We start from the raw sequence: 8,756 nt of genomic DNA, 5'->3' as shown, positions 1-8,756 counted from the left end.
CTCATGTACCTGTAACTTATTAAACATGTTGCATCATTTTTTAAATGTCTTTATTCTCTATCTTCTATCTCTGTTTCCTTTCTAAAAACAACTACTGGGCTAATGGCAAAGTGGCCACTGTACCTACCACGGCTACCAATACTGCCACACCATTAATTATTTGTATAATCATTGATTATAATATAAATATTATTATGTATATTCTTAAGCTTTTACCTTAAATAGAGCCTTAATTATAACCAAATGACATATAGATCTTACCAAATAAATGAGTCACTCACGAATGATTCCTTCATGGCATCACACTAGTAACAACCTCACCGTGCCAAACCCTAGGTGAGTAATTCTCATTTATACTACGTTAAGCTATATACATGAGTACAAGGATGGCACTAAAATATGATTAAGGCTACAGTTAAGGAATACATAAGAATTTACATTCAAAATTTCAAATAATGCAAGACAATACAAATATAATTAACATAATTTAACATAAGCTCACCACTACACCCACTTGAGAAAGATGAACCACAAGCAGATCAACTGGGAGGATAAATAAGTAAACAAGACATGGAAAGTGGAAAATAATGTTCAGAAACACTGGCCAAGGTTGGTGCATGCAGGATGAGCAGGCAGAGCACACAGATGAATCATAACTTACAAACTCAAAGCTGTTGCTGCTGTAATGACCTCATGAGATATGACCTCGAGTAAGGGCTCAGCGATTCAGGAAATTTAACAGCCCTAAAACATCTTCCGTTGTCGACAAACAAAGACTAGGTTCACTAATCGAGAACCACTCCACCAACAAGAATTCATATCTAGATGGGAATTGGAAAGCTTTAGATTATGAATCAATAAAATAATAACAATGGTCTCAACTGTCTGGACAATTTGAATTGGATATAACACAATAGTTGGGAAACCATTGTCACATCTAGATATGGGAATGTTAGAAGTCATACATGTATTTTTAGAGTCAGTAACCATGGGAGTTCTGCTAGGGCTATTACACATCTCTGGTTATAATCACAAACCAAAAATTAGCAATTAAAAATCAGAAGTCTACAACAAAATCAAACAGCGATGTATTGAATACACAAGTCTAAAACCTGAAAAAATTAGGGTTAAACAACACTAATAGCAGAAAAACATGAATCAAAAATAAAAAAAAAAGTAAAACCTAGGTTTAGATATAGGAAGAAAAATACTAGCGAGAGAAAACGTTGCCATCCTTAGCACGCTTAAGAGAAAGAGTAGCAGAAGGTTAAGACTCAGGATCTGGAGACTCAGCTTCAACTCTCTTCCTCTGCTTGGGCGGGTTGCTGCTTGTTGATCCACCTCCTTTCATCATTGAACAAGATATCAAAATTACAAGAAAAATAAAAAAGGGATTTCTGGGAATAAAAAAATTACAATAATCATCAAACAAGAGGGACAAAATCAAACTTAAAATCAAACATCACATACAAACTAAAACTTAAAAACAAAAACCAAATCACAAAATCCAAAATCAAAACCCAAAAACTGAACGAAATCGAAACCCATCAAATCCTACAACAGTGAAAACAACAGCCGAACCCACTAATTCCACCAAAGACGTAAATGCGCCACCATGAAGAGTATTCGCAGTATTCTACAATATCATCCCCAAAACAATTTCGGAGATTCAGAGTCAAATTAGAAACCCTAATTACAAAACCTAGCAAAAAGTATCATAAAAATTGAAGAGAGAGAAACGAACCAAGAGACGTTGAGGAACATTGAAGGAGCAGAGAATATGACCATGTTCGATTTGATCAATGCGAAGCCCCTTCAATGGAGAATTTCGAGTACGCTTCAATGGAGGAGAGAGAGGCAGATGAGAGAGGAGGAAAGATCGAGAAAAGAAAGAGAAAGAAAGAAGATTGGCCGGGTTTTTTTTATTTAACAATAGATTTCGCACCGGTTTAAACCGAACCGGTGCAATTAACTCATTTTCCTCACCGGTTTGGTTAGAACCGGTGCGAAAACTCTTTCCCTCAATTCTGATTATTTTTTTTCGCACCAGTTTTTTAAAAACCGGTGCGCATTTGGCGGTGCTCGTTTAAGTTTTTTCTATTAGTGAATGCTCGATAGGTAAGACGGCTTCAGCATCGTACACCATGAGGAATGGAGTTTCACCGGTTTCCCCTTTTGATGTTGTTCTGATGGCCCATAAGACGTCAGTTAACTCTTTTTCCCATAGACCGCCAACTCTTTCAATTTTCTTTTTTAACCCGTCTGAGATTAGCTTGTTGAAGGCTTCAACCTGGTCGTTTGCTTTGGGTCGATTGATTGATGCAAAGCAGTGAGAGATCCCTTAATCTCCTAGCCAATTCTTGAGATTAGGCGTCTCAAATTGAGGGTCATTGTCAAAGACCATAAACATAGGTACCCCAAACCAGGTGATGATGTTCTTCTAAATAAAAGAGATAAAACCCTTTGTCTTGATGCCTTTGACCGCCTCTTTTTCTACTCGCTGGGTAAAGTAGTCAACGACAGCTAGAATATACCTTCGTCCGCCTGACGTAGGTGTATACGGACCCAAAATGTCCATGCCCCATTTGGTGAATAGTAATGGGCTATGAATGGCTATCAGGTCGGTGGGCGGACGGTGGATGAGCTTGCCAAACCTTTGACACTTGTCACACTTTTTCACTATTTCCATGGCGTCTGCCTCTGAGTCGGCCAGAAATATCCTTACCGCCTAGCCCTAATTGCTAGTGCCCTGCCGTCTATGTGCAAGGCCCAGTAGCCCGAATGTAAATCTTTCAGAATCTCATGTCCCATTTCTTGGGTGATACATTTTAAAAGAGACTTAAGAAAGCCCTTCTTGAAGAGTTCTCCATTGAGGATCTCAAAGTTGGCCGCACGTTTTTTCATAGCGGCCATTTCTAGATATGTATCCGGCAAAGTGTCGTCTAGAAAATAGGCCCGGATGCCGTCCATCCAGGTTGAACTTCGGTCAAGCACTCCAATGAGGTCTTCTTCAATGCTTCGTTTTTTCATCACTTCTAAAAAGACTGACCGAGGTGTATCATAGGAGGCGAATGATGCCAGCTTAGACAGAGCATCCGCCTGATTGTTCTCTGACCTGGGCACTTGACTTAGATGAAATTCATCAAGTGTCTCAGCCTCAGTTTTGACCGCCTACAAATATTTTATCATAGCCGGATGAGTGGCCTCATAGTCACTATGGTATTGGCTACGACCAACTGTGAATCAGAGCAGGCGTCAATTTTCCTTGCCCTGCCGCCTTACACATGCGTATACCAGCTAGCAAGGCTTCATACTCAGCCTCATTATTTGAGGCTTGAAGCTTAAAATGTAGTGGATATTTGTCCCCCTCAGGAGACTGACATATTATCCCTACACCACAGTCATTCATAGTTGAGCTCCCGTCTACTTACACCTTCCAAACTTGATCAAGATTTTCCGGTTTGACCGGCCTTGTCATTTCAATAATGAAGTCGTCGAACGCATGACCCTTCACTGCCTTCCTTGGTTCAAAAGAGATTTCAACACTTTGCATTTTAATAGCCCATTTGAGCATTCGGCCGGATGACTCTAAGGTTGTCATTGGTCTCTTAAGGGGTTGGTTTGTATAGAGCACCATCGGATGTGCCAAGAAGTAAGGTTTCAACTTCTTGACTGCCATGAACAAGGCGAGACCAAAATTTTCAACCGTTGGGTACCAGAGTTCAGCATTCTGAAGAACATGGATAATGAAATAGACCGAGAGCTGGATTCCGTCTCCCTCAGCAAGGAGAACAACATTCAAGGCATGATCTGAGACGGCTAAGTACATGTAAAGCATCTCCTTGGGCAGGGGGCTAACAAGCCTTGGCAAAGAGTGTAAATGTTCTTTAAATTTTTGAAAGGTCGCCTTAGCATCATCCCCCCATTTAAACATGATCTTCTTTCTGATTGCTTGGAAATAATAGAGGCAATTGTCACCTGACTGGCTGAGGAATCTCCCCAATGCTTCCACACAACCGGTTAATTTCTAAACTTCCTTTACAATGCGGGGTGATTTCATATCAATGACCGCCTGTATCTTCTCTAGGTTGGCCTTTATCCCTCTTTGATCAATCAAAAATTCGAGAAACTTCCAGACTCAACTCCAAAGACACACTTCTTGGGATTGAGCATGACCTTGTGTCGCCTGAGGTTGGTGAAGGTTTCTCGGAGGTCAACAAGATGATCCGTCTGTAGCTTGGACTTGACTATCATGTCATCAATGTACGCCTTTACATTCATTCCAATTTGATTAATAAATACTGTATTAATCATTCGTTGGAAAGTAGCAGGCACATTTTTCAAGCCAAACGGATCAGTGACAAAGACCGTCTTCTCTTTATCTTTCTTCCATAGGGGTATTTGATGAAAGCCAGAATAGGCGTCCATAAAACTCATCAAATCATGTCTGGCTGTAGAGTCGACCAGACTAACGATCTTTGGAAGCGGATAACTTTCCTTCGGACATGCCTTGTTCAAATCTGTGTAATCAACACCCATGCGATAGGTACCATTCGGCTTCTTCACAACAACAACATTCGCAACCCAATCTGGGAAATGACATTGCCGAATGAACTCGGCGTCTAACAACTTTTTTACTTCGGCGTCTGCAGCCTGACTTCTCTCCTCGCCGTGATTTCTTTTTTTTTTTTGCATAACGGGCTTCTTCTTTGGATCCACGATGAGCTTGTGTACAGCAAGATCTGGGTTGATGCCTAACATCTCTTCCACTTCAAAGGCAAAAATCTCCTTATTCCTTCAACAGATTATGCAAGTATGCTCCCAGCTTTGCAAAGGCAGCCGTCCCCACCTTAACAATACATTTCGGACGTGTGTCGTCTAGAACAATATCAATGTGTTCACCAGCTGACTCGGGACGAAGCTCATCTGACTGTTCCCCGTTCAGTGATTGCCATTGCTTTTCTTTCTTCACAGTCACCAGCTGGTAGGCCTTTCTTTTATCGCCGATTGCTTGTGGAGCAGGCTTTGGTTCCTTGACATCGTCAAGGTCTATTGGCTCCACGTCCCTATCAACAACTGTGGGCTTGACGTCTGAGAGGTAGCACTCTCAAGCCGTCTTCTGGTGTAAAATGCTAACAGAACCATCATCTCTTTCAAATTTCAGCAGCATGGGGGACGGGAAAATGGCTGCCTTAGATTCTTTCAGAGTCGGATGGTGTAAAATGAGATTATAGGTGTTCATCTCTTCTACCACCAAGAACCGGACGACCATGTAGCGCCCTTCTCCATTCTCTCCCAGTCGAATGGGTATATCAATCCGGCCGACAGGGTGCACAACTCCACCCCCAAAACCAACTAGGGGGTGACTGACTTATACTTCAGCTTGGACTGACACTTCCAGCTAATGATGCAGACAAGATACCGATATCAATGAGGATCCGACCAACCCTTTGGTTGGCTACCTTGCATTCGATGACAATAGGGTCATCATGTGGCCGACGGACTAGGCCCCGGTCCTTCTCAGAGATGATAACCTCAGGGAAGGTGTCGATAGACGCCTAACCCTCATCGACCGAGTTGACATCCATATTTCTGGCGTGGTCCTTGGTGCTTTTGATAGTTGGACCCCCTCTGGCAAAGCCGCCTACTATGGTGTGAATCGGCTCCTTATCTTTTTCAGAACTACTAGTAGGCTTTGCTAACTTTTTTTTATGGTTGTCTAGGGTCCGTCTTCAGGGTCACCTTGGACTTGAGGATGTAAGACTTCAACACCCCTTATCAGCCAATCTATCCAACAACTGCTTAAGGTTGTAGCAGTCATAGGTGTCATGGCCAATATCCTCATGGAAGCAGCAGTACTTATCTTTTTTCGATTTTTGGCGGAACCCTTCAAGGCTGCGGGCTTCTCAATAGTCACCCGGTCTTTTATCTCCATGAGGATGGAGTAGCAGTCCTTATCAAACTCGTACCTTGGGATGTACGATTTAAACTCTTTCTTTTTCTTCTTGGACGGCTGATCAGAGTCGTTATATCGCCCAAATTTCTTTTCTCTTCAGCTTTCTGAGCCGGCTGTTCTTGCCGACGCCCTTTTTATTTATCAGACTTCTTTGAGTTCGACTATTTGCTGGTGGAGCAGAGCTCGGTCGCCTGTATATAGGCTTCTACCTCCATCATCGCTTCTAGAAGAGTTGACATTCTCTCCCGGACGAGGTCAAACTTAAAAGTCAATCCGTCTTTCAAACCCTTGAAGAAGTCTGTATAAGCAACATCGTCAGACAATCCTTGGATTTGGATTCTCACCAGATTGAACCGCCTGACGTATGAACGGAGCCCCTCCCTATCTCCTTGTTGTACCGCACCCAAGTCAAGGCTTGTCTTTTTGGCGGGTATGTTCATGGAGAAGTTTGAGGCGAATAAGAACGCAAGCGTCCTAAAATTATTGATGCACCCAGCGGACTTCTAGGAAATGCCCTTCAGTGTGGGTGGGAAACATCTGCACCATGCAGCATTATCTAACCCTTGTAGGTACATGAGGTGGGTGTATGGCAACAGGTGGTTTCTGAGTTGGTGGTACCATCATAAGTACCCACCATGACATTTTTAACCTTGGTCGGCTGTGCCGCCTGGGTTATCTCCTTAGAGAACGTAGAAGGTTGTTCTTCAAGTTTTAGCAGACGGAGCTGCCAGTCTAGTGGCTGGACGTTATATGCTGCCTGACCCCTGAAAAGAGCAGGCTGCTAGTAAGGCTGGGCATATGGCATGTATGGCTGTAGGGGCACATACGAGGCTAAACCGATCATCTAAGGACTTGTATGGACGGACGGGCCGCCTGACAGGTTCTCCTATACAGATTGAGAATACCTCATAGAGTTATTCTTGAAGTTATCTAGGAAGGTCGACGTTGAAGTCAAGTAAGACAGTTGCTGGTTCTTCTTTTGTTCAATAATGAATCGAGCATTAGAAACAGTCTTCTTACTGCCACCCGGCTGATTATGCTGGATAGCCTTCCTTTTTCCCTGGGCTGGGAAGTGGAACTTGGACAAATCAATCAAACGCCAGGTCCCCTCCTTTGTTTTAGGGTGCGAAGTGGGATGCTTGTCTTTAACCGACTTAACCTTCTCAGAGTGAGAGGGCTTCTTGGCCGACTGACCCTTGCTGGGACCAGTCGTCCTCTTGGAGATCAGATCCTTCATCTCTCCCTTGAAATTTGTCATGAATTTCATGAACTCGTCTCGGGTGATGTAAGCAATCTGTCCTGCCGCCTGGGGTTGGCCGGTTGACTTACTCGGACCTGCTTGACCGTCGCCGCGTTCCCTGTTATCTTTGGAACAGACGCGCCTGGTAATGAGGGATCCATCTACGGGCATATATGTTTCGACCTTTGGATTGGAATCTGTATCATGGTTTGAATAGACCTCAGCCGTAGGCTGCTTCTTTATAGGAGGCAGTACAGTCTCTTGAGAAACCATCTTAAAGGTACTCTCCCCACAGACGACGCCAAATATTTAGGGGTTTTTTGGATGTCTGCGGGAGAGTGACATCACCAAGACTAGATTCCCTTCCCTGTACCTGCAAAACAACGGAAGCTCCAGTTAATAGGAGTTCCGCCTCCGACGATCAAGTTAGAACTGGTCGAAATAAGGTAAAAAGTGCGGTAAGTAAAGTAGATCCTCTCGGATTCCGAGATCGGGTGTTTTCTCTGATGTGAGAGAATTGATTAAATGTAATAAATGAATGTGCCCCAAAATAGGGTAAATCTCCCTATTTATAGGGTCATTGGGAAATGTGCCCTTATCTAGGTCAACGTGACCTAGATTTGGCGGGCTGCGTCGCTTTGCGTCTTTCTCGGGAATTGGGCCCTAAAGCCCTTCTTTTTCCATGCTGATTTGAAAGGCCACGTGTTAGCTGGTGATTGGTTTTGTTTGGATCTCTCTTGGGATGACACGTGTCACCTTCTAATTGGACCAAGTGGCTTGGGTATTTTTACCCAAATCAATCGCGGATTATTATTATTATTATTATTATTATTATTATTATTATTAAGTGAAATATAAGGCGAGTTGGTTTTATTATTTTGATATTTTTAAAAAATTATTTTAAGTGGCAGTGGGGAGGGGAGTGGAAAATTATAAATTGTTTCTTTTTATTATTTATATTTTAATTTATAGATATTTAAACACTATTTTTTGTATAAAAATTTCACAAATACTTCTGTTAAAATCGTGCATTGGTGAACTAATCTAATAACTTGAATAAAGGAATGTAACATAAGATGCAATAAAGGAAGGTAAGGGCTTGTTTACTTTAGCTTATTTTCATTTCATTTCAATCCAATTTAGTTTTTTATTTCCTTTTTTCATAAACAATTCATTTTAGTTCAGTTTAGTTTAGTTGTTTTCAGTTAATGTAAACAAGCTCTAAGTGCATTGTAATAAAAAAAAAGGAAGGTAAGTGCATCAAGGTAAATTAACAACTTAACATGTACACCATACTATTTTTTTTTGGATCAAATGAACAATTAGGCCACGCTTGTGATGAGGTAATGTATTAAGTGGTAATAAAAGTCAAACATAAGAAAACTAAGGTAATTAGAGGTGTTAATAATAAGGGGATAAAGTGGTGTTGGGGAGGATAAAGGGGTGTTGGTAAGGTATACATGATGTGCATAAATAATAAGAGTGAGACATATGAGGGGTGATAGTTACCCATCACCACCATAGGGTAATAGTTACCTTTATTTTGGGTAATAATTATTC

This window comes from Chenopodium quinoa, unplaced genomic scaffold, assembly GCF_001683475.1.
Source record: "Chenopodium quinoa cultivar QQ74 unplaced genomic scaffold, ASM168347v1, whole genome shotgun sequence".
NCBI lineage: Eukaryota > Viridiplantae > Streptophyta > Magnoliopsida > Caryophyllales > Amaranthaceae > Chenopodium > Chenopodium quinoa.
This window is presented reverse-complemented; position numbering follows the sequence as displayed.